Below are 24,608 nucleotides of genomic sequence, written 5' to 3'. Positions count from 1 at the left end.
GTTTAGAGGGGGACAAAGGTGTGTGCAAAGCCTTAGAACTTACATCAATTGCGAAGGCTAAGTTATGGGAGGTAAGAGGTAGTATAATAAATGAGACGGAAAAGTGGTCGATAGAAAACACTACACACAGTATTGAAGACATTATGCGGCGAAAACTTAAATTGGAGGCGAGCAAATGGGGCATCGACTCAATTAAAGATCGATGGAAAATTATTTTTGACAATCTGTAGACTGAACTCATGAAAGAGTCTTTTATTGTACCTCCTCTTATTTTCTTTTAGTCCGATAGAATTCTGGAGGTCTTAAGATGTGGAGAGATGATGATCTTTGTAATGTAAAGTATTGTACTGCTCATGAGTGAATTAAATAAAAAAAAATTCCAAAAAAAAAAAAAACAAAAAAAAAAAAAAATCTGTTCTTATCAGTTTAATATCTGATATGTTCTCTATATGAGGACTACATATTAAGCAGATTTTTGGCACGAGGAGCAGAAATTTGGAGCTTGCTCCCTTCTCTCCACGCATCGACCTAGCATTGCAGTGCCGCTGGGAACGGTGCACTCTGTTCTTACCTTGTAGAAAAGCAAGCACTCAAACAATTGTGGAGGTTTCAAGGTGAATTCTACACTGGGTCAATGAAACTGAGGGAATGGCCTTGCAGAGTTTGACAAGTGTGCAAAACTGCTCTGATGACTCACTGCCTTGTGAAGCGATTATGCATGAATCTCCACGGGGTCACAATGAGCATCAACTGGATTCCAAATAGAATCAGAAGCATTTGTCAAAAACTGAAACGTGTTTTCACTCAACATCTCCTGGGAGACTTGGTGAGAAAGCAGAGTCCGCTTTTGGACCCAATGTAAGTGGTTCAGGGATGTATTGCTTAAAAAGGCTTAAAAGCCAATCACTAGTCAGGGCAGGAGCAAATAAAGCCTTGTATAATTTGTGTTGGCAGATGGGGGCGTGATGGGAATGTTGTATACTAGAATCTGACATGCGGAAAGCAAAGAGAGGCCCACCGCGAAGGTGGTGACTGTGACCGAGAGGCTCCACCGCTGCTCTCGAGCAGAGGGCCATGCTGACTCTGGTTTCTCTTCATAACGCACAAGTCTTTCGCCTTTTACTAAAGACTTCCGTGGAGAGGAACAAACATGAGTTGAATCTATTTTTGGCAGGCTTTGCTGTTTGGCTGAGCCTTATGAAATTGTGAAAAGTCAAAGAGCTGTCTAGGTCAGCAATCAGGTGTCCACAAAGGAGAGCTTGGGCGGAGGTAATGAGCAGCCATTGTAATGCACACCTACAAACGGGGTACCACAGCAAGGGAGATTTGTGCCAAGAGGTTAGCGTGGACATCCAACACTTGTGGATTATCGCTTCTCGGCCTTTTGGCTAAGATCAAGTGTAGTATCTGTTCTTATCAGTTTAATATCTGATATGTCCTCTATATGAGGACTACATATTAAGCAGATTTTTGGCAAGAGGAGCAGAAATTTGGAGCTTGCTCCCTTCTCTCCACGCATCGACCTAGCATTGCAGTGCCGCTGGGAACGGTGCACTCTGTTCTTACCTTGTAGAAAAGCAAACACTTAAACAATTGTGGAGGTTTCAAGGTGAATTCTACACTGGGTCAATGAAACTGAGGGAATGGCCTGGCAGAGTTTGACAAGTGTGCAAAACTGCTCTGATGACTCACTGCCTTGTGAAGCGATTATGCATGACTCTGCACGGGGTCACAATGAGCATCAACTGGATTCCAAATAGAATCAGAAGCATTTGTCAAAAACTGAAACGTGTTTTCACTCAACATCTCCTGGGAGACTTGGTGAGAAAGCAGAGTCCGCTTTTGGACCCAATGTAAGTGGTTCAGGGATGTATTGCTTAAAAAGGCTTAAAAGCCAATCACTAGTCAGGGCAGGAGCAAATAAAGCCTTGTATAATTTTTGTTGGCAGATGGGGGCATGGTGGGAATGTTGTATACTAGAATCTGACATGCGGAAAGCAAAGAGAGGCCCACCGCGAAGGTGGTGACTGAGACCGAGAGGCTCCACCGCTGCTCTCGAGCAGAGGGCCATGCTGACTCTGGTTTCTCTTCATAACGCACAAGTCTTTCGCCTTTTACTAAAGACTTCCGTGGAGAGGAACAAACATGAGTTGAATCTATTTTTGGCAGGCTTTGCTGTTTGGCTGAGCCTTATGAAATTGTGAAAAGTCAAAGAGCTGTCTAGGTCAGCAATCAGGTGTCCACAAAGGAGAGCTTGGGCGGAGGTGATGAGCAGCCATTGTAATGCACACCTACAAACGGGGTACCACAGCAAGGGAGATTTGTGCCAAGAGGTTAGCGTGGACATCCAACACTTGTGGATTATCGCTTCTCGGCCTTTTGGCTAAGATCAAGTGTAGTATCTGTTCTTATCAGTTTAATATCTGATATGTCCTCTATATGAGGACTACATATTAAGCAGATTTTTGGCAAGAGGAGCAGAAATTTGGAGCTTGCTCCCTTCTCTCCACGCATCGACCTAGCATTGCAGTGCCGCTGGGAACAGTGCACTCTGTTCTTACCTTGTAGAAAAGCAAACAATTGTGGAGGTTTCAAGGTGAATTCTACACTGGGTCAATGAAACTGAGGGAATGGCCTGGCAGAGTTTGACAAGTGTGCAAAACTGCTCTGATGACTCACTGCCTTGTGAAGCGATTATGCATGTATCTCCACAGGGTCACAATGAGCATCAACTGGATTCCAAATAGAATCAGAAGCATTTGTCAAAAACTGAAACGTGTTTTCACTCAACATCTCCTGGGAGACTTGGTGAGAAAGCAGAGTCCGCTTTTGGACCCAATGTAAGTGGTTCAGGGATGTATTGCTTAAAAAGGCTTAAAAGCCAATCACTAGTCAGGGCAGGAGCAAATAAAGCCTTGTATAATTTGTGTTGGCAGATGGGGGCGTGGTGGGAATGTTGTATACTAGAATCTGACATGCGGAAAGCAAAGAGAGGCCCACCGCGAAGGTGGTGACTGTGACCGAGAGGCTCCACCGCTGCTCTCGAGCAGAGGGCCATGCTGACTCTGGTTTCTCTTCATAACGCACAAGTCTTTCGCCTTTTACTAAAGACTTCCGTGGAGAGGAACAAACATGAGTTGAATCTATTTTTGGCAGGCTTTGCTGTATGGCTGAGCCTTATGAAATTGTGAAAAGTCAAAGAGCTGTCTAGGTCAGCAATCAAGTGTCCACAAAGGAGAGCTTGGGCGGAGGTGATGAGCAGCCATTGTTATGCACACCTACAAACGGGGTACCACAGCAAGGGAGATTTGTGCCAAGAGGTTAGCTTGGACATCCAACACTTGTGGATTATCGCTTCTCGGCCTTTTGGCTAAGATCAAGTGTAGTATCTGTTCTTATCAGTTTAATATCTGATATGTGCTCTATATGAGGACTACATATTAAGCAGATTTTTGGCAAGAGGAGCAGAAATTTGGAGCTTGCTCCCTTCTCTCCACGCATCGACCTAGCATTGCAGTGCCGCTGGGAACGGTGCACTCTGTTCTTACCTTGTAGAAAAGCAAACACTCAAACAATTGTGGAGGTTTCAAGGTGAATTCTACACTGGGTCAATGAAACTGAGGGAATGGCCTGGCAGAGTTTGACAAGTGTGCAAAACTGCTCTTATGACTCACTGCCTTGTGAAGTGATTATGCATGACTCTGCACGGGGTCACAATGAGCATCAACTGGATTCCAAATAGAATCAGAAGCATTTGTCAAAAACTGAAACGTGTTTTCACTCAACATCTCCTGGGAGACTTGGTGAGAAAGCAGAGTCCGCTTTTGGACCCAATGTAAGTGGTTCAGGGATGTATCGCTTAAAAAGGCTTAAAAGCCAATCACTAGTCAGGGCAGGAGCAAATAAAGCCTTGTATAATTTGTGTTGGCAGATGGGGGCGTGGTGGGAATGTTGTATACTAGAATCTGACATGCGCAAAGCAAAGAGAGGCCCACCGCGAAGGTGGTGACTGTGACCGAGAGGCTCCACCGCTGCTCTCGAGCAGAGGGCCATGCTGACTCTGGTTTCTCTTCATAACGCACAAGTCTTTCGCCTTTTACTAAAGACTTCCGTGGAGAGGAACAAACATGAGTTGAATCTATTTTTGGCAGGCTTTGCTGTATGGCTGAGCCTTATGAAATTGTGAAAAGTCAAAGAGCTGTCTAGGTCAGCAATCAGGTGTCCACAAAGGAGAGCTTGGGCGGAGGTGATGAGCAGCCATTGTTATGCACACCTACAAACGGGGTACCACAGCAAGGGAGATTTGTGCCAAGAGGTTAGCTTGGACATCCAACACTTGTGGATTATCGCTTCTCGGCCTTTTGGCTAAGATCAAGTGTAGTATCTGTTCTTATCAGTTTAATATCTGATATGTCCTCTATATGAGGACTACATATTAAGCAGATTTTTGGCTATAGGAGCAGAAATTTGGAGCTTGCTCCCTTCTCTCCACGCATCGACCTAGCATTGCAGTGCCGCTGGGAACGGTGCACTCTGTTCTTACCTTGTAGAAAAGCAAACAATTGTGGAGGTTTCAAGGTGAATTCTACACTGGGTCAATGAAACTGAGGGAATGGCCTGGCAGAGTTTGACAAGTGTGCAAGACTGCTCTGATGACTCACTGCCTTGTGAAGCGATTATGCATGAATCTCCACAGGGTCACAATGAGCATCAACTGGATTCCAAATAGAATCAGAAGCATTTGTCAAAAACTGAAACGTGTTTTCACTCAACATCTCCTGGGAGACTTGGTGAGAAAGCAGAGTCCGCTTTTGGACCCAATGTAAGTGGTTCAGGGATGTATTGCTTAAAAAGGCTTAAAAGCCAATCACTAGTCAGGGCAGGAGCAAATAAAGCCTTGTATAATTTGTGTTGGCAGATGGGGGCGTGGTGGGAATGTTGTATACTAGAATCTGACATGCGGAAAGCAAAGAGAGGCCCACCGCGAAGGTGGTGACTGTGACCGAGAGGCTCCACCGCTGCTCTCGAGCAGAGGGCCATGCTGACTCTGGTTTCTCTTCATAACGCACAAGTCTTTCGCCTTTTACTAAAGACTTCCGTGGAGAGGAACAAACATGAGTTGAATCTATTTTTGGCAGGCTTTGCTGTATGGCTGAGCCTTATGAAATTGTGAAAAGTCAAAGAGCTGTCTAGGTCAGCAATCAAGTGTCCACAAAGGAGAGCTTGGGCGGAGGTGATGAGCAGCCATTGTTATGCACACCTACAAACGGGGTACCACAGCAAGGGAGATTTGTGCCAAGAGGTTAGCTTGGACATCCAACACTTGTGGATTATCGCTTCTCGGCCTTTTGGCTAAGATCAAGTGTAGTATCTGTTCTTATCAGTTTAATATCTGATATGTGCTCTATATGAGGACTACATATTAAGCAGATTTTTGGCAAGAGGAGCAGAAATTTGGAGCTTGCTCCCTTCTCTCCACGCATCGACCTAGCATTGCAGTGCCGCTGGGAACGGTGCACTCTGTTCTTACCTTGTAGAAAAGCAAGCACTCAAACAATTGTGGAGGTTTCAAGGTGAATTCTACACTGGGTCAATGAAACTGAGGGAATGGCCTTGCAGAGTTTGACAAGTGTGCAAAACTGCTCTGATGACTCACTGCCTTGTGAAGCGATTATGCATGAATCTCCACGGGGTCACAATGAGCATCAACTGGATTCCAAATAGAATCAGAAGCATTTGTCAAAAACTGAAACGTGTTTTCACTCAACATCTCCTGGGAGACTTGGTGAGAAAGCAGAGTCCGCTTTTGGACCCAATGTAAGTGGTTCAGGGATGTATCGCTTAAAAAGGCTTAAAAGCCAATCACTAGTCAGGGCAGGAGCAAATAAAGCCTTGTATAATTTGTGTTGGCAGATGGGGGCGTGGTGGGAATGTTGTATACTAGAATCTGACATGCGCAAAGCAAAGAGAGGCCCACCGCGAAGGTGGTGACTGTGACCGAGAGACTCCACCGCTGCTCTCGAGCAGAGGGCCATGCTGACTCTGGTTTCTCTTCATAACGCACAAGTCTTTCGCCTTTTACTAAAGACTTCCGTGGAGAGGAACAAACATGAGTTGAATCTATTTTTGGCAGGCTTTGCTGTATGGCTGAGCCTTATGAAATTGTGAAAAGTCAAAGAGCTGTCTAGGTCAGCAATCAGGTGTCCACAAAGGAGAGCTTGGGCGGAGGTGATGAGCAGCCATTGTTATGCACACCTACAAACGGGGTACCACAGCAAGGGAGATTTGTGCCAAGAGGTTAGCTTGGACATCCAACACCTGTGGATTATCGCTTCTCGGCCTTTTGGCTAAGATCAAGTGTAGTATCTGTTCTTATCAGTTTAATATCTGATATGTCCTCTATATGAGGACTACATATTAAGCAGATTTTTGGCAAGAGGAGCAGAAATTTGGAGCTTGCTCCCTTCTCTCCACGCATCGACCTAGCATTGCAGTGCCGCTGGGAACGGTGCACTCTGTTCTTACCTTGTAGAAAAGCAAACACTCAAACAATTGTGGAGGTTTCAAGATGAATTCTACACTGGGTCAATGAAACTGAGGGAATGGCCTGGCAGAGTTTGACAAGTGTGCAAAACTGCTCTTATGACTCACTGCCTTGTGAAGTGATTATGCATGACTCTGCACGGGGTCACAATGAGCATCAACTGGATTCCAAATAGAATCAGAAGCATTTGTCAAAAACTGAAACGTGTTTTCACTCAACATCTCCTGGGAGACTTGGTGAGAAAGCAGAGTCCGCTTTTGGACCCAATGTAAGTGGTTCAGGGATGTATCGCTTAAAAAGGCTTAAAAGCCAATCACTAGTCAGGGCAGGAGCAAATAAAGCCTTGTATAATTTGTGTTGGCAGATGGGGGCGTGGTGGGAATGTTGTATACTAGAATCTGACATGCGCAAAGCAAAGAGAGGCCCACCGCGAAGGTGGTGACTGTGACCGAGAGGCTCCACCGCTGCTCTCGAGCAGAGGGCCATGCTGACTGTGGTTTCTCTTCATAACGCACAAGTCTTTCGCCTTTTACTAAAGACTTCCGTGGAGAGGAACAAACATGAGTTGAATCTATTTTTGGCAGGCTTTGCTGTATGGCTGAGCCTTATGAAATTGTGAAAAGTCAAAGAGCTGTCTAGGTCAGCAATCAGGTGTCCACAAAGGAGAGCTTGGGCGGAGGTGATGAGCAGCCATTGTTATGCACACCTACAAACGGGGTACCACAGCAAGGGAGATTTGTGCCAAGAGGTTACCGTGGACATCCAACACTCGTGGATTATCGCTTCTCTGCCTTTTGGCTAAGATCAAGTGGAGAAACGGCGACAGAGTTGGACGAAGAAGGAACACAGCTGACAAAAAGATGGCCCCAACGGCCTCCAAGGAACAGACGAGCCCAAAGGTCGGCGTGAGGTTCACGATACGCTTTCAGGCTGAGCCGGTGGAGGAACATCTGATTTCGAGAGACTGGTTCTGCAAAAATGTCATCTTGGAACAACTGAGGCTGAAGGTAGAAGATGTATACTGCATCCAGTGGAACCAGCCAGAAAAAGCCTTTGACGTTACCCTGGTCAGTGAAGATATGTATTCAAGAGTGGCTGAAGCCTGTAGAAAGGAGGCTGGGACAAGATTCATAGCCGGTTACAAGATTTTGAACCTGGACAGACCAAATTTCAGAACTATCACGGTGCATACCTACAACCCCTTCGTCACCGACCTAGCACTAGTGGCTTTTTTGGGACAGCACGGAGAGGTTGTGACTAGTGCTAGGTACGTAAAAGACATGAGGGGATTCTGGACAGGAAGAAGGCAGTTCCAAGTGCTGCTGAACCCTGACGCAGAAGGACATGGAGGACTGAAGCATCCACCTGCTCTTTTCAGCCTTGGTGGGGACCGCGGTTACCTGTTTTACGCCCGGCAACCAGCTTTCTGTAGGCGTTGCAGGCAGTCAGGCCATACAGAGGCAGGCTGTTCCAGAGCCGGCTGCCGTACCTGTGGCCAAGGGGGCCATGAGGCTAAAGAGTGCACAGGGCCCAAGGCCTGTCATGGATGTGGTGAAATGGGCCACCTTTACCGCAACTGTCCAAGCAGAAGGAGGACCTTTGCGGAAGTGGCCAAGTCCAATGGAGAACCAGAAAAAGCAAAGCATCCAGGAAAGGGACCCTTGCCTGCAGAGAATGGCTCATGCACACCGGTACTGGCGGCGCCAGCTACGGATCTTTCTGAGATTGGAACAGAGGAAGTCCCCCTGGAGAATGGAACAAAAGGCAGTGCCACCCGGGATACCGAAGCCCAGGTGACCTGTGACCACGCAGGGGGAGAATTTCCTCCCATCAGCCCAGATCCAGCCACCTCCAAGATCAAGAAGGGGGCACGGAAAGGATCACAGGTTTTCGGAGGGGGGAAAGCAATTAGAAGCGGAGAGAGTAAGGAGGAGGGCCATAGTAAAAAGTCAAAGGGGGAAGGCAACAGGGCCGAGGGACAGGACCAAGAGAAGGGAGTTGATGGTGGGATGGTTAGTGGGGTAGAGCAGCAAAGAAGGGCTGCAGAGGAGGGAGGACATCAGGAGCAGGATGGGGGTAACATAGGGCTAGGTAAGGGTGGGGAAGCTATTGAGCATATCGGAGGAGATCCATGTGAGCTGCCAAATGTAGGTTGTGGGCTGGAGCTGGATTTACCTCCAGACCTGCTCAATATACTATCCCCTATGGGAGAAGATGCATATGAGGGACCCAACAGGCCATCAACATCGCCAAATCCAGTGCCCTTTTCCTGGGCGGACGAGATGGAGAGGGAGGACTTCTTCTCGCAGTAGGGAGGTTGTATTTGGGGGGGGGGGGGTTTTGTGTGGCTGTAAACACTTTAAAAATACAAATTATAATGGCTGTAGTAAAGATGCTTTCATTAAATGTAAGAGGAATGAGGGACACGTTTAAAAGAAGGGTTGTTTATGATTTTGTGGACCATCTGCATGTTGATATTTGTTTATTGCGGGAGGTTCATCTAAGGGACATAGGGGATGTAGCGAAATTCTCAAGGGAGTGGACGAAAGGGGATTCAATCTGGAGTGTGGGAGGGGTCCACTCTACAGGTGTAGGGATATTGTTTGGGGTTAAAGAGATAAGGGTGGAGGATGTGTTCACAATTGTCCAAGGGAGGATACTGGGTGCTGACATCACATGGGGGACCAACAAGCTGAGGGTTGTTGTGGTGTATGGACCACAAACTCAGAGGGAAAGACAAGAAATGTTTGGTTTAGTAGAGACACACCTGACCACCAATAGGCAGGTAATTGTAGGTGGGGATTTCAATGTGCAGTTAGGCAAGGGGGGGGACACCAGCGATATTTATATCTCCCACCTCATGGCTAGACACGGGTTAGTAGATGGGGGGGGGGTGGTTAGGCCACTGGCAGACGGTCCCACATGGCGTAATTCACGCGGAACGTATAGACGTCTTGACTACGTGTTTGCCTCAAAGTCTATGATATTGGTGTCAGGTCGACTGCTCCCTGTGTTTTTCTCTGACCATGATGGGCTGCTGTTTGAGGTGCGCCTGTGCCTGCCTGTTTTTGGGCGTGGGTACTGGCGCTTAAATATAAGCATACTAGAGGAGGACATGTTCACACAAAGTTTTAAACTGTTTTTCAAAAAACTTTTAGGACTAAGACCATTGTGTACTGGAGTGATGGAGTGGTGGGAAGTAGCCAAGAAACGCATGAAAATGTTTTGCGACAGTTTTTCTAAAAAGAAGGTGAGGTTGGCAAAGAGAGAGGTGTTTCGCTTACAGCACCTCCTCGAGCTTGAATACAGCAAAGGAAACAGCACTGGCACAGTAAATCAGTGGGCTTGTGACTCCCTAAAAGCAAAGCTCAGGGAGGTCTTTGAGGGTAGGGCCCGGGCTTACCTGTTCCTGGTGCAACGAAATTACTTGGAGAAGCATGAGACATGTTCTGCTGCTTTCTTCAGCTCAATACGGGCAGACAGGAAAAGACAGGTACAGACCGGGATCAGGGACAAGCAGGGTGTGGTAGTGTCGGAGGCAGCTGAGATGGTGGGGGCTGCTACTGACCACTACCGCACAAGTTTCCAGGAGAAAGAGGTAGATGTAGGGGGAGGGGAATACTTCCTGAACTTACTGACCAAGCAGGTGCCGTCGGACATAGCGCAGGCTTTGGAGGCCCCGCTCACACTCAAAGAGCTCGAGGGAGCCCTTGGTAAAATGAACAAGCAGAAGGTGCCTGGCATCGACGGACTGCCGGTGGAGTTTTATCTCAAGTTCTGGGAGATTCTTGGACCGGTAGTGTTGGAGGTGTTGTCCACAGTGCTTCTCGCAGGTGCAATGGGAGGGACTATGGCTACAGGGGTGATCTCCCTTCTGTTTAAAAAGGGGGATGGCACCGACCTCGGAAACTGGCGGCCACTGACAATGTTGTGTGTTGACTATAAACTCCTGGCAAAGGTCCTAGCGGATCGTCTGGGCACAGCGCTTCCACACGTGGTCCATGTGGACCAAACGTGTGGGGTGGCGGGGCGCTCTGTTAGATGGAATCTCCAGCTCATACGAGACGCTGTCGCTTGGGCGGAAGACAGACACCTGCCATTTATGGTGGTGGGCCTCGACCAGGCAAAGGCCTTTGACAGGGTTCACTGGGGCTTTATGTTTAGGGTATTGGAAAGGTTAGGCTTTAACAAGGGTTTTGTCGGATGGTTGCGCACATTATACACAGGTGTGGGGAGCACAGTGGCAGTCAACGGTCACTTAGGGGAAGTTTTCAGGTTGCACTCAGGGGTAAGACAGGGCTGCCCACTCTCACCGCTGCTCTACATCCTTTACATAGAGCCACTGGCGGCAGCTATTAGGGCTGACCCAGGGGTGAAAGGTTTCCTGGTTCCCGGCAGCAGAGGCCTGCGGGTCAAGCTGTCACAGTATGCAGACGACACCACACTGCTGCTGGACAGTGATGAGAGCCTGATCCGATCCTTAGAGATTTTTCAGGACTTTGGTCGGGTGTCTGGAGCAAGACTGAATCACGCCAAGTCCTCTGTCAAGTTCTTTGGGAGGTGGAAAGAAAGGACAGATGTACCGGGAGGGCTGTCGCTATGCACAGGTCACCTGAAGATACTAGGGGTCAGCTTTGAGGCAGCCAACTGTGCCTCGATCAACTGGACCAGGCGAATTACAGCAGTCCAGAAGAGGCTTGCACTCTGGAAGAGCAGGTGCCTGACCTTTATAGGGAAGGTACTTGTACTGAAGGTAGACATTCTGCCATCCCTCCTATATTTGGCATACATATATCCACTGCCAGTCAGCATGAGGAGACCTCTCATGCGCCTCGTGTTCCATTTCATATGGGGTGGGAGGTACGAATATGTGGCTAGGACTCGCATGCTGGCTGGTATCGAAGCAGGAGGGAGGGATGTGCCACACCTCCCGCTGAAGCTGGACTGCATTTTTGTTTCTTCCTTGTGTAGGGAACTATCATTTCCGATAGAGCACCCCTCAGGCTACTTCTTACGACTCTATTTCGCGTACCAAGCTAGGGGGTTGATTGTCTGGAACAATTTGGCACCCAGGGTGGAGCAGCAGCCATGGCATTACAACCATGCAGCCAGGTGGTTGCAGGCTCATCCTGAAGCCTCAAACAGAGAAATAAAAATAGATCACAGAGCCCTCTACAGAGAGGTCAGCAAGGGAGTGGTCGCACCTTCGGTGGTGGGGACCCCGAAAGAGATTTGGAGGGGGATTCAGCCACGGGGGCTTGACAATGAGCTAAAAGACATCAATTGGTTATGCCTGCACAAATGCCTGCCAGTGCGGGAAACCATGTACCGGCATGGGTTGGCAAGATCCCCTGTGTGCCCTCGGCCAACCTGTCCGGGGGAGGAAACGGTCAGGCATGTCATGTGGGACTGTCCAATTGCAAAGATAGTATGGGGTAAAGTGGGGGAACGGCTAGGGCAGGTGGTCCGAGGATTTAATTTGACCTGGGATAAGGTTGAAAGAGGTTTAGGCTCAGGAAATTTCCCAATGTGGTATATCATAAGCACTACAAAGAGGATATTGTGGTCGGCCAGGCAAGATCTGGTAAAGAGAAATAAAGACAGCAGTGTGGAAGGGATCATGAGGAGGGTGGAAGCTGATGTAAAAGGGAAAATCAAAAGGGATATAGAGAAGTGGGGGAAGCATGCAGCCCTAGAAAGGTGGAAGGGAGGGTTTGGGTGGATATGGTGAACTGAGTGTGAGGTCAAATGGAGTTCTTTGGGCTGTTTTTTGTTTTCTTTTATTGTTTTCACCTTTGTTACTGCAATATGGACCGGGTAGGATATGAAAAACGAATATTTATGACTGTAAAGGCTCACAGTCGTGGCCGAAAATTGTATTAGGGATGGTCATACATGATAATTGATTTGTATTGATTTGACTTGATTTGTACTGAACTGATGAAAGTTTTTTGTAATAAAAAAAAAAAAAAAAAAAAAAATCTGTTCTTATCAGTTTAATATCTGATATGTCCTCTATATGAGGACTACATATTAAGCAGATTTTTGGCAAGAGGAGCAGAAATTTGGAGCTTGCTCCCTTCTCTCCACGCATCGACCTAGCATTGCAGTGCCGCTGGGAACGGTGCACTCTGTTCTTACCTTGTAGAAAAGCAAACACTCAAACAATTGTGGAGGTTTCAAGGTGAATTCTACACTGGGTCAATGAAACTGAGGGAATGGCCTGGCAGAGTTTGACAAGTGTGCAAAACTGCTCTTATGACTCACTGCCTTGTGAAGTGATTATGCATGACTCTGCACGGGGTCACAATGAGCATCAACTGGATTCCAAATAGAATCAGAAGCATTTGTCAAAAACTGAAACGTGTTTTCACTCAACATCTCCTGGGAGACTTGGTGAGAAAGCAGAGTCCGCTTTTGGACCCAATGTAAGTGGTTCAGGGATGTATCGCTTAAAAAGGCTTAAAAGCCAATCACTAGTCAGGGCAGGAGCAAATAAAGCCTTGTATAATTTGTGTTGGCAGATGGGGGCGTGGTGGGAATGTTGTATACTAAGATCTGACATGCGGAAAGCAAAGAGAGGCCCACCGCGAAGGTGGTGACTGTGACCGAGAGGCTCCACCGCTGCTCTCGAGCAGAGGGCCATGCTGACTCTGGTTTCTCTTCATAACGCACAAGTCTTTCGCCTTTTATTAAAGACTTCCGTGGAGAGGAACAAACATGAGTTGAATCTATTTTTGGCAGGCTTTGCTGTATGGCTGAGCCTTATGAAATTGTGAAAAGTCAAAGAGCTCTCTAGGTCAGCAATCAGGTGTCCACAAAGGAGAGCTTGGGCGGAGGTGATGAGCAGCCATTGTTATGCACACCTACAAACGGGGTACCACAGCAAGGGAGATTTGTGCCAAGAGGTTAGCTTGGACATCCAACAAATGTGGATTATCGCTTCTCGGCCTTTTGGCTAAGATCAAGTGTAGTATCTGTTCTTATCAGTTTAATATCTGATATGTCCTCTATATGAGGACTACATATTAAGCAGATTTTTGGCAAGAGGAGCAGAAATTTGGAGCTTGCTCCCTTCTCTCCACGCATCGACCTAGCATTACAGTGCCGCTGGGAACGGTGCACTCTGTTCTTACCTTGTAGAAAAGCAATCACTCAAACAATTGTGGAGGTTTCAAGGTGAATTCTACACTGGGTCAATGAAACTGAGGGAATGGCCTGGCAGAGTTTGACAAGTGTGCAAAACTGCTCTGATGACTCACTGCCTTGTGAAGCGATTATGCATGAATCTGCACGGGGTCACAATGAGCATCAACTGGATTCCAAATAGAATCAGAAGCATTTGTCAAAAACTGAAACGTGTTTTCACTCAACATCTCCTGGGAGACTTGGTGAGAAAGCAGAGTCCGCTTTTGGACCCAATGTAAGTGGTTCAGGGATGTATTGCTTAAAAAGGCTTAAAAGCCAATCATTAGTCAGGGCAGGAGCAAATAAAGCCTTGTATAATTTGTGTTGGCAGATGGGGGCGTGGTGGGAATGTTGTATACTAGAATCTGACATGCGGAAAGCAAAGAGAGGCCCACCGCGAAGGTGGTGACTGTGACCGAGAGGCTCCACCGCTGCTCTCGAGCAGAGGGCCATGCTGACTCTGGTTTCTCTTCATAACGCACAAGTCTTTTGCCTTTTACTAAAGTCTTCCGTGGAGAGGAACAAACATGAGTTGAATCTATTTTTGGCAGGCTTTGCTGTATGGCTGAGCCTTATGAAATTGTAAAAAGTCAAAGAGCTGTCTAGGTCAGAAATCAAGTGTCCACAAAGGAGAGCTTGGGCGGAGGTGATGAGCAGCAGCCATTGTTGTGCACACCTACAAACGGGGTACCACAGCAAGGGAGATTTGTGCCAAGAGGTTAGCTTGGACATCCAACACTTGTGGATTATCGCTTCTCGGCCTTTTGGCTAAGATCAAGTGTAGTATCTGTTCTTATCAGTTTAATATCTGATATGTCCTCTATATGAGGACTACATATTAAGCAGATTTTTGGCAAGAGGAGCAGAAATTTGGAGCTTGCTCCCTTCTCTCCACGCATCGACCTAGCATTGCAGTGCCGCTGGGAACGGTGCACTCTGTTCTTACCTTGTAGAAAAGCAAACACTCAAACAATTGTGGAGGTTTCAAGGTGAATTCTACACTGGGTCAATGAAACTGAGGGAATGGCCTGGCAGAGTTTGACAAGTGTGCAAAACTGCTCTTATGACTCACTGCCTTGTGAAGTGATTATGCATGACTCTGCACGGGGTCACAATGAGCATCAACTGGATTCCAAATAGAATCAGAAGCATTTGTCAAAAACTGAAACGTGTTTTCACTCAACATCTCCTGGGAGACTTGGTGAGAAAGCAGAGTCCGCTTTTGGACCCAATGTAAGTGGTTCAGGGATGTATTGCTTAAAAAGGCTTAAAAGCCAATCATTAGTCAGGGCAGGAGCAAATAAAGCCTTGTATAATTTGTGTTGGCAGATGGGGGCGTGGTGGGAATGTTGTATACTAGAATCTGACATGCGGAAAGCAAAGAGAGGCCCACCGCGAAGGTGGTGACTGTGACCGAGAGGCTCCACCGCTGCTCTCGAGCAGAGGGCCATGCTGACTCTGGTTTCTCTTCATAACGCACAAGTCTTTCGCCTTTTACTAAAGACTTCCGTGGAGAGGAACAAACATGAGTTGAATCTATTTTTGGCAGGCTTTGCTGTATGGCTGAGCCTTATGAAATTGTGAAAAGTCAAAGAGCTGTCTAGGTCAGCAATCAGGTGTCCACAAAGGAGAGCCTGGGCGGAGGTGATGAGCAGCCATTGTTATGCACACCTACAAACGGGGTACCACAGCAAGGGAGATTTGTGCCAAGAGGTTAGATTGGACATCCAACACTTGTGGATTATCGCTTCTCGGCCTTTTGGCTAAGATCAAGTGTAGTATCTGTTCTTATCAGTTTAATATCTGATATGTCCTCTATATGAGGACTACATATTAAGCAGATTTTTGGCAAGAGGAGCAGAAATTTGGAGCTTGCTCCCTTCTCTCCACGCATCGACCTAGCATTGCAGTGCCGCTGGGAACGGTGCACTCTGTTCTTACCTTGTAGAAAAGCAAACACTCAAACAATTGTGGAGGTTTCAAGGTGAATTCTACACTGGGTCAATGAAACTGAGGGAATGGCCTGGCAGAGTTTGACAAGTGTGCAAAACTGCTCTTATGACTCACTGCCTTGTGAAGTGATTATGCATGACTCTGCACGGGGTCACAATGAGCATCAACTGGATTCCAAATAGAATCAGAAGCATTTGTCAAAAACTGAAACGTGTTTTCACTCAACATCTCCTGGGAGACTTGGTGAGAAAGCAGAGTCCGCTTTTGGACCCAATGTAAGTGGTTCAGGGATGTATCGCTTAAAAAGGCTTAAAAGCCAATCACTAGTCAGGGCAGGAGCAAATAAAGCCTTGTATAATTTGTGTTGGCAGATGGGGGCGTGGTGGGAATGTTGTATACTAAGATCTGACATGCGGAAAGCAAAGAGAGGCCCACCGCGAAGGTGGTGACTGTGACCGAGAGGCTCCACCGCTGCTCTCGAGCAGAGGGCCATGCTGACTCTGGTTTCTCTTCATAACGCACAAGTCTTTCGCCTTTTATTAAAGACTTCCGTGGAGAGGAACAAACATGAGTTGAATCTATTTTTGGCAGGCTTTGCTGTATGGCTGAGCCTTATGAAATTGTGAAAAGTCAAAGAGCTCTCTAGGTCAGCAATCAGGTGTCCACAAAGGAGAGCTTGGGCGGAGGTGATGAGCAGCCATTGTTATGCACACCTACAAACGGGGTACCACAGCAAGGGAGATTTGTGCCAAGAGGTTAGCTTGGACATCCAACAAATGTGGATTATCGCTTCTCGGCCTTTTGGCTAAGATCAAGTGTAGTATCTGTTCTTATCAGTTTAATATCTGATATGTCCTCTATATGAGGACTACATATTAAGCAGATTTTTGGCAAGAGGAGCAGAAATTTGGAGCTTGCTCCCTTCTCTCCACGCATCGACCTAGCATTACAGTGCCGCTGGGAACGGTGCACTCTGTTCTTACCTTGTAGAAAAGCAATCACTCAAACAATTGTGGAGGTTTCAAGGTGAATTCTACACTGGGTCAATGAAACTGAGGGAATGGCCTGGCAGAGTTTGACAAGTGTGCAAAACTGCTCTGATGACTCACTGCCTTGTGAAGCGATTATGCATGAATCTGCACGGGGTCACAATGAGCATCAACTGGATTCCAAATAGAATCAGAAGCATTTGTCAAAAACTGAAACGTGTTTTCACTCAACATCTCCTGGGAGACTTGGTGAGAAAGCAGAGTCCGCTTTTGGACCCAATGTAAGTGGTTCAGGGATGTATTGCTTAAAAAGGCTTAAAAGCCAATCATTAGTCAGGGCAGGAGCAAATAAAGCCTTGTATAATTTGTGTTGGCAGATGGGGGCGTGGTGGGAATGTTGTATACTAGAATCTGACATGCGGAAAGCAAAGAGAGGCCCACCGCGAAGGTGGTGACTGTGACCGAGAGGCTCCACCGCTGCTCTCGAGCAGAGGGCCATGCTGACTCTGGTTTCTCTTCATAACGCACAAGTCTTTCGCCTTTTACTAAAGACTTCCGTGGAGAGGAACAAACATGAGTTGAATCTATTTTTGGCAGGCTTTGCTGTATGGCTGAGCCTTATGAAATTGTGAAAAGTCAAAGAGCTGTCTAGGTCAGCAATCAGGTGTCCACAAAGGAGAGCTTGGGCGGAGGTGATGAGCAGCCATTGTTATGCACACCTACAAACGGGGTACCACAGCAAGGGAGATTTGTGCCAAGAGGTTAGCTTGGACATCCAACACTTGTGGATTATCGCTTCTCGGCCTTTTGGCTAAGATCAAGTGTAGTATCTGTTTTTATCGGTTTAATATCTGATATGTCCTCTATATGAGGACTACATATTGAGCAGATTTTTGGCAAGAGGAGCAGAAATTTGGAGCTTGCTCCCTTCTCTCCACGCATCGACCTAGCATTGCAGTGCCGCTGGGAATGGTGCACTCTGTTCTTACCTTGTAGAAAAGCAAACACTCAAACAATTGTGGAGGTTTCAAGGTGAATTCTACACTGGGTCAATGAAACTGAGGGAATGGCCTGGCAGAGTTTGACACGTGTGCAAAACTGCTCTTATGACTCACTGCCTTGTGAAGTGATTATGCATGACTCTGCACGGGGTCACAATGAGCATTAACTGGATTCCAAATAGATTCAGAAGCATTTGTCAAAAACTGAAACGTGTTTTCACTCAACATCTCCTGGGAGACTTGGTGAGAAAGCAGAGTCCGCTTTTGGACCCAATGTAAGTGGTTCAGGGATGTATCGCTTAAAAAGGCTTAAAAGCCAATCACTAGTCAGGGCAGGAGCAAATAAAGCCTTGTATAATTTGTGTTGGCAGATGGGGGCGTGGTGGGAATGTTGTATACTAGAATCTGACATGCGGAAAGCAAAGAGAGGCCCACCGCGAAGGTGGTGACTGTGACCGAGAGGCTCCACCGCTGCTCTCGAGCAGAGGGCCATGCTGACTCTGGTTTCTCTTCATAACGCACAAGTCTTTCGCCTTTTACTAAAGACTTCCGTGGAGAGGAACAAACATGAGTTGAATCTATTTTTGGCAGGCTTTGCTGTATGGCTGAGCCTTATGAAATTGTGAAAAGTCAAAGAGCTGTCTAGGTCAGCAATCAGGTGTCCACAAAGGAGAGCTTGGGCGGAGGTGATGAGCAGCCATTGTTATGCACACCTACAAACGGGGTACCACAGCAAGGGAGATTTGTGCCAAGAGGTTAGCTTGGACATCCAACAATTGTGGATTATCGCTTCTCGGCCTTTTGGCTAAGATCAAGTGTAGTATCTGTTCTTATCAGTTTAATATCTGATATGTCCTCTATATGAGGACTACATATTAAGCAGATTTTTGGCAAGAGGAGCAGAAATTTGGAGCTTGCTCCCTTCTCTCCACGCATCGACCTAGCATTGCAGTGCCGCTGGGAACGGTGCACTCTGTTCTTACCTTGTAGAAAAGCAAGCACTCAAACAATTGTGGAGGTTTCAAGGTGAATTCTACACTGGGTCAATGAAACTGAGGGAATGGCCTGGCAGAGTTTGACAAGTGTGCAAAACTGCTCTGATGACTCACTGCCTTGTGAAGCGATTATGCATGAATCTCCACGGGGTCACAATGAGCATCAACTGGATTCCAAATAGAATCAGAAGCATTTGTCAAAAACTGAAACGTGTTTTCACTCAACATCTCCTGGGAGACTTGGTGAGAAAGCAGAGTCCGCTTTTGGACCCAATGTAAGTGGTTCAGGGATGTATTGCTTAAAAAGGCTTAAAAGCCAATCACTAGTCAGGGCAGGAGCAAATAAAGCCTTGTATAATTTGTGTTGGCAGATGGGGGCGTGTTGGGAATGTTGTATACTAGAATCTGACATGCGGAAAGCAAAGAGAGGCCCACCGCGAAGGTGGTGACTGAGACCGAGAGGCTCCACCGCTGCTCTCGAGCAGAGGGCCATGCTGACTCTGGTTTCTCTTCATAACGCACAAGTCTTTCGCCTTTTACTAAAGACTTCCGTGGAGAGGAACAAACATGAGTTGAATCTATTTTTGGCAGGCTTTGCTGTTTGGCTGAGCCTTATGAAATTGTGAAAAGTCAAAGAGCTGTCTAGGTCAGCAATCAGGTGTCCACAAAGGAGAGCTTGGGCGGAGGTGATGAGCAGCCATTGTAATGCACACCTACAAACGGGGTACCACAGCAAGGGAGATTTGTGCCAAGAGGTTAGCGTGGACATCCAACACTTGTGGATTATCGCTTCTCGGCCTTTTGGCTAAGATCAAGTGTAGTACCTGTTCTTATCAGTTTAATATCTGATATGTCCTCTATATGAGGACTACATATTAAGCAGATTTTTGGCAAGAGGAGCAGAAATTTGGAGCTTGCTCCCTTCTCTCCACGCATCGACCTAGCATTGCAGTGCCGCTGGGAACGGTGCACTCTGTTCTTAGCTTGTAGAAAAGCAAACACTCAAACAATTGTGGAGGTTTCAAGGTGAATTCTACACTGGGTCAATGAAACTGAGGGAATGGCCTGGCAGAGTTTGACAATTGTGCAAAACTGCTCTGATGAATCACTGCCTTGTAAAGTGATCATGCATGACTCTGCACGGGGTCACAATGAGCATCAACTAGATTCCAAATAGAATCAGAAGCGTTTGTCAAAAACTGAAACGTTTTTTCACTCAACATCTCCTGGAAGACTTGGTGAGAAAGCAGAGTCCGCTTTTGGACCCAATGTAAGTGGTTCAGGGATGTATCGCTTAAAAAGGCTTAAAAGCCAATCACTAGTCAGGGCAGGAGCAAATAAAGCCTTGTATAATTTGTGTTGGCAGATGGGGGCGTGGTGGGAATGTTGTATACTAGAATCTGACATGCGCAAAGCAAAGAGAGGCCCACCGCGAAGGTGGTGACTGTGACCGAGAGGCTCCACCGCTGTTCTCGAGCAGAGGGCCATGCTGACTCTGGTTTCTCTTCATAACGCACAAGTCTTTCGCCTTTTACTAAAGACTTCCGTGGAGAGGAACAAACATGAGTTGAATCTATTTTTGGCAGGCTTTGCTGTATGGCTGAGCCTTATGAAATTGTGAAAAGTCAAAGAGCTGTCTAGGTCAGAAATCAAGTGTCCACAAAGGAGAGCTTGGGCGGAGGTGATGAACAGCAGCCATTGTTATGCACACCTACAAACGGGGTACCACAGCAAGGGAAATTTGTGCCAAGAGGTTAGCGTGGACATCCAACACTTGTGGATTATCGCTTCTCGGCCTTTTGGCTAAGATCAAGTGTAGTATCTGTTCTTATCAGTTTAATATCTGATATGTCCTCTATATGAGGACTACATATTAAGCAGATATTTGGCAAGAGGAGCAGAAATTTGGAGCTTGCTCCCTTCTCTCCACGCATCGACCTAGCATTGCAGTGCCGCTGGGAACGGTGCACTCTGTTCTTACCTTGTAGAAAAGCAAACACTCAAACAATTGTGGAGGTTTCAAGGTGAATTCGACACTGGGTCAATGAAACTGAGGGAATGGCCTGGCAGAGTTTGACAAGTGTGCAAAACTGCTCTGATGACTCACTGCCTTGTAAAGCGATCATGCATGACTCTGCACGGGGTCACAATAAGCATCAACTAGATTCCAAATAGAATCAGAAGCGTTTGTCAAAAACTGAAACGTTTATTCACTCAACATCTCCTGGGAGACTTGGTGAGAAAGCAGAGTCCGCTTTTGGACCCAATGTAAGTGGTTCAGGGATGTATCGCTTAAAAAGGCTTAAAAGCCAATCACTAGTCAGGGCAGGAGCAAATAAAGCCTTGTATAATTTGTGTTGGCAGATGGGGGCGTGGTGGGAATGTTGTATACTAGAATCTGACATGCGGAAAGCAAAGAGAGGCCCACCGCGAAGGTGGTGACTGTGACCGAGAGGCTCCACCGCTGCTCTCGAGCAGAGGGCCATGCTGACTCTGGTTTCTCTTCATAACGCACAAGTCTTTTGCCTTTTACTAAAGACTTCCGTGGAGAGGAACAAACATGAGTTGAATCTATTTTTGGCAGGCTTTGCTGTATGGCTGAGCCTTATGAAATTGTAAAAAGTCAAAGAGCTGTCTAGGTCAGAAATCAAGTGTCCACAAAGGAGAGCTTGGGCGGAGGTGATGAGCAGCAGCCATTGTTGTGCACACCTACAAACGGGGTACCACAGCAAGGGAGATTTGTGCCAAGAGGTTAGCTTGGACATCCAACACTTGTGGATTATCGCTTCTCGGCCTTTTGGCTAAGATCAAGTGTAGTATCTGTTCTTATCAGTTTAATATCTGATATGTCCTCTATATGAGGACTACATATTAAGCAGATTTTTGGCAAGAGGAGCAGAAATTTGGAGCTTGCTCCCTTCTCTCCACGCATCGACCTAGCATTGCAGTGCCGCTGGGAACGGTGCACTCTGTTCTTACCTTGTAGAAAAGCAAACACTCAAACAATTGTGGAGGTTTCAAGGTGAATTCTACACTGGGTCAATGAAACTGAGGGAATGGCCTGGCAGAGTTTGACAAGTGTGCAAAACTGCTCTTATGACTCACTGCCTTGTGAAGTGATTATGCATGACTCTGCACGGGGTCACAATGAGCATCAACTGGATTCCAAATAGAATCAGAAGCATTTGTCAAAAACTGAAACGTGTTTTCACTCAACATCTCCTGGGAGACTTGGTGAGAAAGCAGAGTCCGCTTTTGGACCCAATGTAAGTGGTTCAGGGATGTATTGCTTAAAAAGGCTTAAAAGCCAATCATTAGTCAGGGCAGGAGCAAATAAAGCCTTGTATAATTTGTGTTGGCAGATGGGGGCGTGGTGGGAATGTTGTATACTAGAATCTGACATGCGGAAAGCAAAGAGAGGCCCACCGCGAAGGTGGTGACTGTGACCGAGAGGCTCCACCGCTGCTCTCGAGCAGAGGGCCATGCTGACTCTGGTTTCTCTTCATAATGCACAAGTCTTTCGCCTTTTACTAAACACTTCCGTGGAGAGGAACAAACATGAGTTGAATCTATTTTTGGCAGGCTTTGCTGTATGGCTGAGCCTTATGAAATTGTGAAAAGTCAAAGAGCTGTCTAGGTCAGCAATCAGGTGTCCACAAAGGAGAGCTTGGGCGGAGGTGATGAGCAGCCACTGTTATGCACACCTACAAACGGGGTACCACAGCAAGGGAGATTTGTGCCAAGAGGTTAGATTGGACATCCAACACTTGTGGATTATCGCTTCTCGGCCTTTTGGCTAAGATCAAGTGTAGTATCTGTTCTTATCAGTTTAATATCTGATATGTCCTCTATATGAGGACTACATATTAAGCAGATTTTTGGCAAGAGGAGCAGAAATTTGGAGCTTGCTCCCTTCTCTCCACGCATCGACCTAGCATTGCAGTGCCGCTGGGAACGGTGCACTCTGTTCTTACCTTGTAGAAAAGCAAACACTCAAACAATTGTGGAGGTTTCAAGGTGAATTCTACACTGGGTCAATGAAACTGAGGGAATGGCCTGGCAGAGTTTGACAAGTGTGCAAAACTGCTCTTATGACTCACTGCCTTGTGAAGTGATTATGCATGACTCTGCACGGGGTCACAATGAGCATCAACTGGATTCCAAATAGAATCAGAAGCATTTGTCAAAAACTGAAACGTGTTTTCACTCAACATCTCCTGGGAGACTTGGTGAGAAAGCAGAGTCCGCTTTTGGACCCAATGTAAGTGGTTCAGGGATGTATCGCTTAAAAAGGCTTAAAAGCCAATCACTAGTCAGGGCAGGAGCAAATAAAGCCTTGTATAATTTGTGTTGGCAGATGGGGGCGTGGTGGGAATGTTGTATACTAAGATCTGACATGCGGAAAGCAAAGAGAGGCCCACCGCGAAGGTGGTGACTGTGACCGAGAGGCTCCACCGCTGCTCTCGAGCAGAGGGCCATGCTGACTCTGATTTCTCTTCATAACGCACAAGTCTTTCGCCTTTTACTAAAGACTTCCGTGGAGAGGAACAAACATGAGTTGAATCTATTTTTGGCAGGCTTTGCTGTATGGCTGAGCCTTATGAAATTGTGAAAAGTCAAAGAGCTGTCTAGGTCAGCAATCAGGTGTCCACAAAGGAGAGCTTGGGCGGAGGTGATGAGCAGCCATTGTTATGCACACCTACAAACGGGGTACCACAGCAAGGGAGATTTGTGCCAAGAGGTTAGCTTGGACATCCAACAAATGTGGATTATCGCTTCTCGGCCTTTTGGCTAAGATCTAGCCAGGTGAGAAGGGTTTGCGGACGTGGATTGTCATAATGACGTCAGCAACAGTTTCACAGCAGGGACTTCCCGTGCTGAAAAATACTTTGAGATTCATTTGGAAGAGTACTGAAGTTTTTTTGGATAGGAGAGAATTTGGAGTTAATATTCTTTTTGGAGCCTTGTCCCTCAAGATAGATGACCTCCTCTGCTTGCAGAGAAATGCCACCGACCGTTTTTTTGATGTTACGTTCTATAATCTCACCAAGATGGAGGAAACGAAAAGGTTGGCTGATCGTTTGGCTGATGGACCACTGAGGGAGTACCAGATTCAAAGCCTTTGCCGAACTGGTGAGCGTGTTATCACAATTCATAACTATAATCCCTGGGTAACTGAAGAAGCAACCAGATACTTCCTTTCTAAGCATGTGACAGTGATTTCGAGCATGAGGGAAATCAGGGACTCTCTTGACGTTTGGACTGGAAAAAGACAATGTCGTGTGCGGCTGAAGGATGACCCAGATGGTCACGATGGCTACCACCACCCCCCTGCCTCCTTCACCATAGGCACAAATAGAGGATATCTGTACTACTCGGGCCAGCCTATTTACTGCAGAAAATGCACAGACTTTGGTCACACGGCAGAATCCTGCACGCAGGTGAGGTGCAGAAATTGCAAGGGTCTAGGACACAAAATGGGGACTTGTGACCGTTCCAGAAAATGCAATCTTTGTGGGTCTGAAGGACATTTATTTAAGCACTGCCCTGAGGTCCGCTCCTCCTATGCAAGCATTGTAAGGCGACCAATGTGCGAAGATCCTGATGCCTCCTCCCTGAGAGCAATTAACGAGGTAATTGATCAAATGTTTGTGGACAATGAGATTGAGGCAAATGTGGTTGATCCACCTGAACGAGCACCTCCCCCAGAGAAGAAGAAGGGGGAGGAGACTACAACCTCAGAGGAGAGCCAACCTGTTCCTGAGTGGACCACAGTGGAAAGCAGGGGAGGCAAGGGGAAAAAAAGGAGGATCGAGACAAGCGCTGTGCCCCTGGGAGTGGATAGCGTGTTCAGTGTTCTTTCTGAGGTTGTGGAGGAGTCGCAGGAGGAAGGGGAGATGGAGGGGCTGCAGGTGAACAGCGATCAGGATGTGAAGGC

At 46.9% G+C, this 24,608-nt stretch overlaps 36 non-coding genes across 36 annotated transcripts; all 36 read left to right on the top strand.

Annotated features, from left to right (window-relative positions):
- Positions 1–372: 372 nt before the first annotated feature.
- LOC133963066 (U2 spliceosomal RNA) lies at positions 373–565 on the top strand. The gene has a single exon (XR_009922604.1). It is a non-coding gene; the product is annotated as a U2 spliceosomal RNA (small nuclear RNA).
- A 513-nt stretch (positions 566–1,078) lies between these two features.
- On the top strand, positions 1,079–1,191 carry LOC133963710 (U5 spliceosomal RNA). The gene has a single exon (XR_009923197.1). It is a non-coding gene; the product is annotated as a U5 spliceosomal RNA (small nuclear RNA).
- Positions 1,192–1,368: 177 nt separating this feature from the next.
- LOC133964213 (U2 spliceosomal RNA) lies at positions 1,369–1,560 on the top strand. The gene has a single exon (XR_009923679.1). It is a non-coding gene; the product is annotated as a U2 spliceosomal RNA (small nuclear RNA).
- A 513-nt stretch (positions 1,561–2,073) lies between these two features.
- LOC133963709 (U5 spliceosomal RNA) lies at positions 2,074–2,186 on the top strand. Its single transcript, XR_009923196.1, has one exon. It is a non-coding gene; the product is annotated as a U5 spliceosomal RNA (small nuclear RNA).
- A 177-nt stretch (positions 2,187–2,363) lies between these two features.
- Positions 2,364–2,555, top strand: LOC133962756 (U2 spliceosomal RNA). The gene has a single exon (XR_009922329.1). It is a non-coding gene; the product is annotated as a U2 spliceosomal RNA (small nuclear RNA).
- A 505-nt stretch (positions 2,556–3,060) lies between these two features.
- On the top strand, positions 3,061–3,173 carry LOC133963427 (U5 spliceosomal RNA). The gene has a single exon (XR_009922929.1). It is a non-coding gene; the product is annotated as a U5 spliceosomal RNA (small nuclear RNA).
- A 177-nt stretch (positions 3,174–3,350) lies between these two features.
- Positions 3,351–3,542, top strand: LOC133962798 (U2 spliceosomal RNA). The gene has a single exon (XR_009922369.1). It is a non-coding gene; the product is annotated as a U2 spliceosomal RNA (small nuclear RNA).
- A 513-nt stretch (positions 3,543–4,055) lies between these two features.
- Positions 4,056–4,168, top strand: LOC133963426 (U5 spliceosomal RNA). The gene has a single exon (XR_009922928.1). It is a non-coding gene; the product is annotated as a U5 spliceosomal RNA (small nuclear RNA).
- Positions 4,169–4,345: 177 nt separating this feature from the next.
- On the top strand, positions 4,346–4,537 carry LOC133964112 (U2 spliceosomal RNA). Its single transcript, XR_009923582.1, has one exon. It is a non-coding gene; the product is annotated as a U2 spliceosomal RNA (small nuclear RNA).
- Positions 4,538–5,042: 505 nt separating this feature from the next.
- Positions 5,043–5,155, top strand: LOC133963425 (U5 spliceosomal RNA). The gene has a single exon (XR_009922927.1). It is a non-coding gene; the product is annotated as a U5 spliceosomal RNA (small nuclear RNA).
- Positions 5,156–5,332: 177 nt separating this feature from the next.
- Positions 5,333–5,524, top strand: LOC133962797 (U2 spliceosomal RNA). The gene has a single exon (XR_009922368.1). It is a non-coding gene; the product is annotated as a U2 spliceosomal RNA (small nuclear RNA).
- A 513-nt stretch (positions 5,525–6,037) lies between these two features.
- Positions 6,038–6,150, top strand: LOC133963424 (U5 spliceosomal RNA). Its single transcript, XR_009922926.1, has one exon. It is a non-coding gene; the product is annotated as a U5 spliceosomal RNA (small nuclear RNA).
- Positions 6,151–6,327: 177 nt separating this feature from the next.
- LOC133964211 (U2 spliceosomal RNA) lies at positions 6,328–6,519 on the top strand. Its single transcript, XR_009923678.1, has one exon. It is a non-coding gene; the product is annotated as a U2 spliceosomal RNA (small nuclear RNA).
- Positions 6,520–7,032: 513 nt separating this feature from the next.
- LOC133963825 (U5 spliceosomal RNA) lies at positions 7,033–7,145 on the top strand. The gene has a single exon (XR_009923308.1). It is a non-coding gene; the product is annotated as a U5 spliceosomal RNA (small nuclear RNA).
- A 5,342-nt stretch (positions 7,146–12,487) lies between these two features.
- LOC133962989 (U2 spliceosomal RNA) lies at positions 12,488–12,679 on the top strand. Its single transcript, XR_009922549.1, has one exon. It is a non-coding gene; the product is annotated as a U2 spliceosomal RNA (small nuclear RNA).
- Positions 12,680–13,192: 513 nt separating this feature from the next.
- On the top strand, positions 13,193–13,305 carry LOC133963802 (U5 spliceosomal RNA). The gene has a single exon (XR_009923286.1). It is a non-coding gene; the product is annotated as a U5 spliceosomal RNA (small nuclear RNA).
- Positions 13,306–13,482: 177 nt separating this feature from the next.
- LOC133962616 (U2 spliceosomal RNA) lies at positions 13,483–13,674 on the top strand. The gene has a single exon (XR_009922198.1). It is a non-coding gene; the product is annotated as a U2 spliceosomal RNA (small nuclear RNA).
- A 513-nt stretch (positions 13,675–14,187) lies between these two features.
- On the top strand, positions 14,188–14,300 carry LOC133963806 (U5 spliceosomal RNA). Its single transcript, XR_009923290.1, has one exon. It is a non-coding gene; the product is annotated as a U5 spliceosomal RNA (small nuclear RNA).
- A 180-nt stretch (positions 14,301–14,480) lies between these two features.
- Positions 14,481–14,672, top strand: LOC133964210 (U2 spliceosomal RNA). The gene has a single exon (XR_009923677.1). It is a non-coding gene; the product is annotated as a U2 spliceosomal RNA (small nuclear RNA).
- Positions 14,673–15,185: 513 nt separating this feature from the next.
- LOC133963422 (U5 spliceosomal RNA) lies at positions 15,186–15,298 on the top strand. The gene has a single exon (XR_009922924.1). It is a non-coding gene; the product is annotated as a U5 spliceosomal RNA (small nuclear RNA).
- Positions 15,299–15,475: 177 nt separating this feature from the next.
- LOC133964209 (U2 spliceosomal RNA) lies at positions 15,476–15,667 on the top strand. The gene has a single exon (XR_009923676.1). It is a non-coding gene; the product is annotated as a U2 spliceosomal RNA (small nuclear RNA).
- A 513-nt stretch (positions 15,668–16,180) lies between these two features.
- LOC133963801 (U5 spliceosomal RNA) lies at positions 16,181–16,293 on the top strand. Its single transcript, XR_009923285.1, has one exon. It is a non-coding gene; the product is annotated as a U5 spliceosomal RNA (small nuclear RNA).
- Positions 16,294–16,470: 177 nt separating this feature from the next.
- On the top strand, positions 16,471–16,662 carry LOC133962615 (U2 spliceosomal RNA). The gene has a single exon (XR_009922197.1). It is a non-coding gene; the product is annotated as a U2 spliceosomal RNA (small nuclear RNA).
- A 513-nt stretch (positions 16,663–17,175) lies between these two features.
- Positions 17,176–17,288, top strand: LOC133963421 (U5 spliceosomal RNA). The gene has a single exon (XR_009922923.1). It is a non-coding gene; the product is annotated as a U5 spliceosomal RNA (small nuclear RNA).
- A 177-nt stretch (positions 17,289–17,465) lies between these two features.
- On the top strand, positions 17,466–17,657 carry LOC133962956 (U2 spliceosomal RNA). The gene has a single exon (XR_009922518.1). It is a non-coding gene; the product is annotated as a U2 spliceosomal RNA (small nuclear RNA).
- A 513-nt stretch (positions 17,658–18,170) lies between these two features.
- On the top strand, positions 18,171–18,283 carry LOC133963420 (U5 spliceosomal RNA). Its single transcript, XR_009922922.1, has one exon. It is a non-coding gene; the product is annotated as a U5 spliceosomal RNA (small nuclear RNA).
- A 177-nt stretch (positions 18,284–18,460) lies between these two features.
- LOC133964208 (U2 spliceosomal RNA) lies at positions 18,461–18,652 on the top strand. Its single transcript, XR_009923675.1, has one exon. It is a non-coding gene; the product is annotated as a U2 spliceosomal RNA (small nuclear RNA).
- Positions 18,653–19,165: 513 nt separating this feature from the next.
- Positions 19,166–19,278, top strand: LOC133963708 (U5 spliceosomal RNA). The gene has a single exon (XR_009923195.1). It is a non-coding gene; the product is annotated as a U5 spliceosomal RNA (small nuclear RNA).
- Positions 19,279–19,455: 177 nt separating this feature from the next.
- On the top strand, positions 19,456–19,647 carry LOC133962698 (U2 spliceosomal RNA). Its single transcript, XR_009922275.1, has one exon. It is a non-coding gene; the product is annotated as a U2 spliceosomal RNA (small nuclear RNA).
- A 513-nt stretch (positions 19,648–20,160) lies between these two features.
- Positions 20,161–20,273, top strand: LOC133963419 (U5 spliceosomal RNA). The gene has a single exon (XR_009922921.1). It is a non-coding gene; the product is annotated as a U5 spliceosomal RNA (small nuclear RNA).
- A 180-nt stretch (positions 20,274–20,453) lies between these two features.
- On the top strand, positions 20,454–20,645 carry LOC133962714 (U2 spliceosomal RNA). The gene has a single exon (XR_009922290.1). It is a non-coding gene; the product is annotated as a U2 spliceosomal RNA (small nuclear RNA).
- A 513-nt stretch (positions 20,646–21,158) lies between these two features.
- On the top strand, positions 21,159–21,271 carry LOC133963625 (U5 spliceosomal RNA). The gene has a single exon (XR_009923118.1). It is a non-coding gene; the product is annotated as a U5 spliceosomal RNA (small nuclear RNA).
- A 180-nt stretch (positions 21,272–21,451) lies between these two features.
- Positions 21,452–21,643, top strand: LOC133964207 (U2 spliceosomal RNA). Its single transcript, XR_009923674.1, has one exon. It is a non-coding gene; the product is annotated as a U2 spliceosomal RNA (small nuclear RNA).
- Positions 21,644–22,156: 513 nt separating this feature from the next.
- LOC133963845 (U5 spliceosomal RNA) lies at positions 22,157–22,269 on the top strand. The gene has a single exon (XR_009923327.1). It is a non-coding gene; the product is annotated as a U5 spliceosomal RNA (small nuclear RNA).
- Positions 22,270–22,446: 177 nt separating this feature from the next.
- On the top strand, positions 22,447–22,638 carry LOC133964206 (U2 spliceosomal RNA). The gene has a single exon (XR_009923673.1). It is a non-coding gene; the product is annotated as a U2 spliceosomal RNA (small nuclear RNA).
- Positions 22,639–23,151: 513 nt separating this feature from the next.
- LOC133963782 (U5 spliceosomal RNA) lies at positions 23,152–23,264 on the top strand. Its single transcript, XR_009923265.1, has one exon. It is a non-coding gene; the product is annotated as a U5 spliceosomal RNA (small nuclear RNA).
- The last annotated feature ends 1,344 nt before the right edge of the window (positions 23,265–24,608 follow it).

This window comes from Platichthys flesus, chromosome 10 (assembly GCF_949316205.1).
Source record: "Platichthys flesus chromosome 10, fPlaFle2.1, whole genome shotgun sequence".
Classification (NCBI taxonomy): Eukaryota; Metazoa; Chordata; class Actinopteri; order Pleuronectiformes; family Pleuronectidae; genus Platichthys; species Platichthys flesus.
This window is presented reverse-complemented; position numbering and strand designations above follow the sequence as displayed.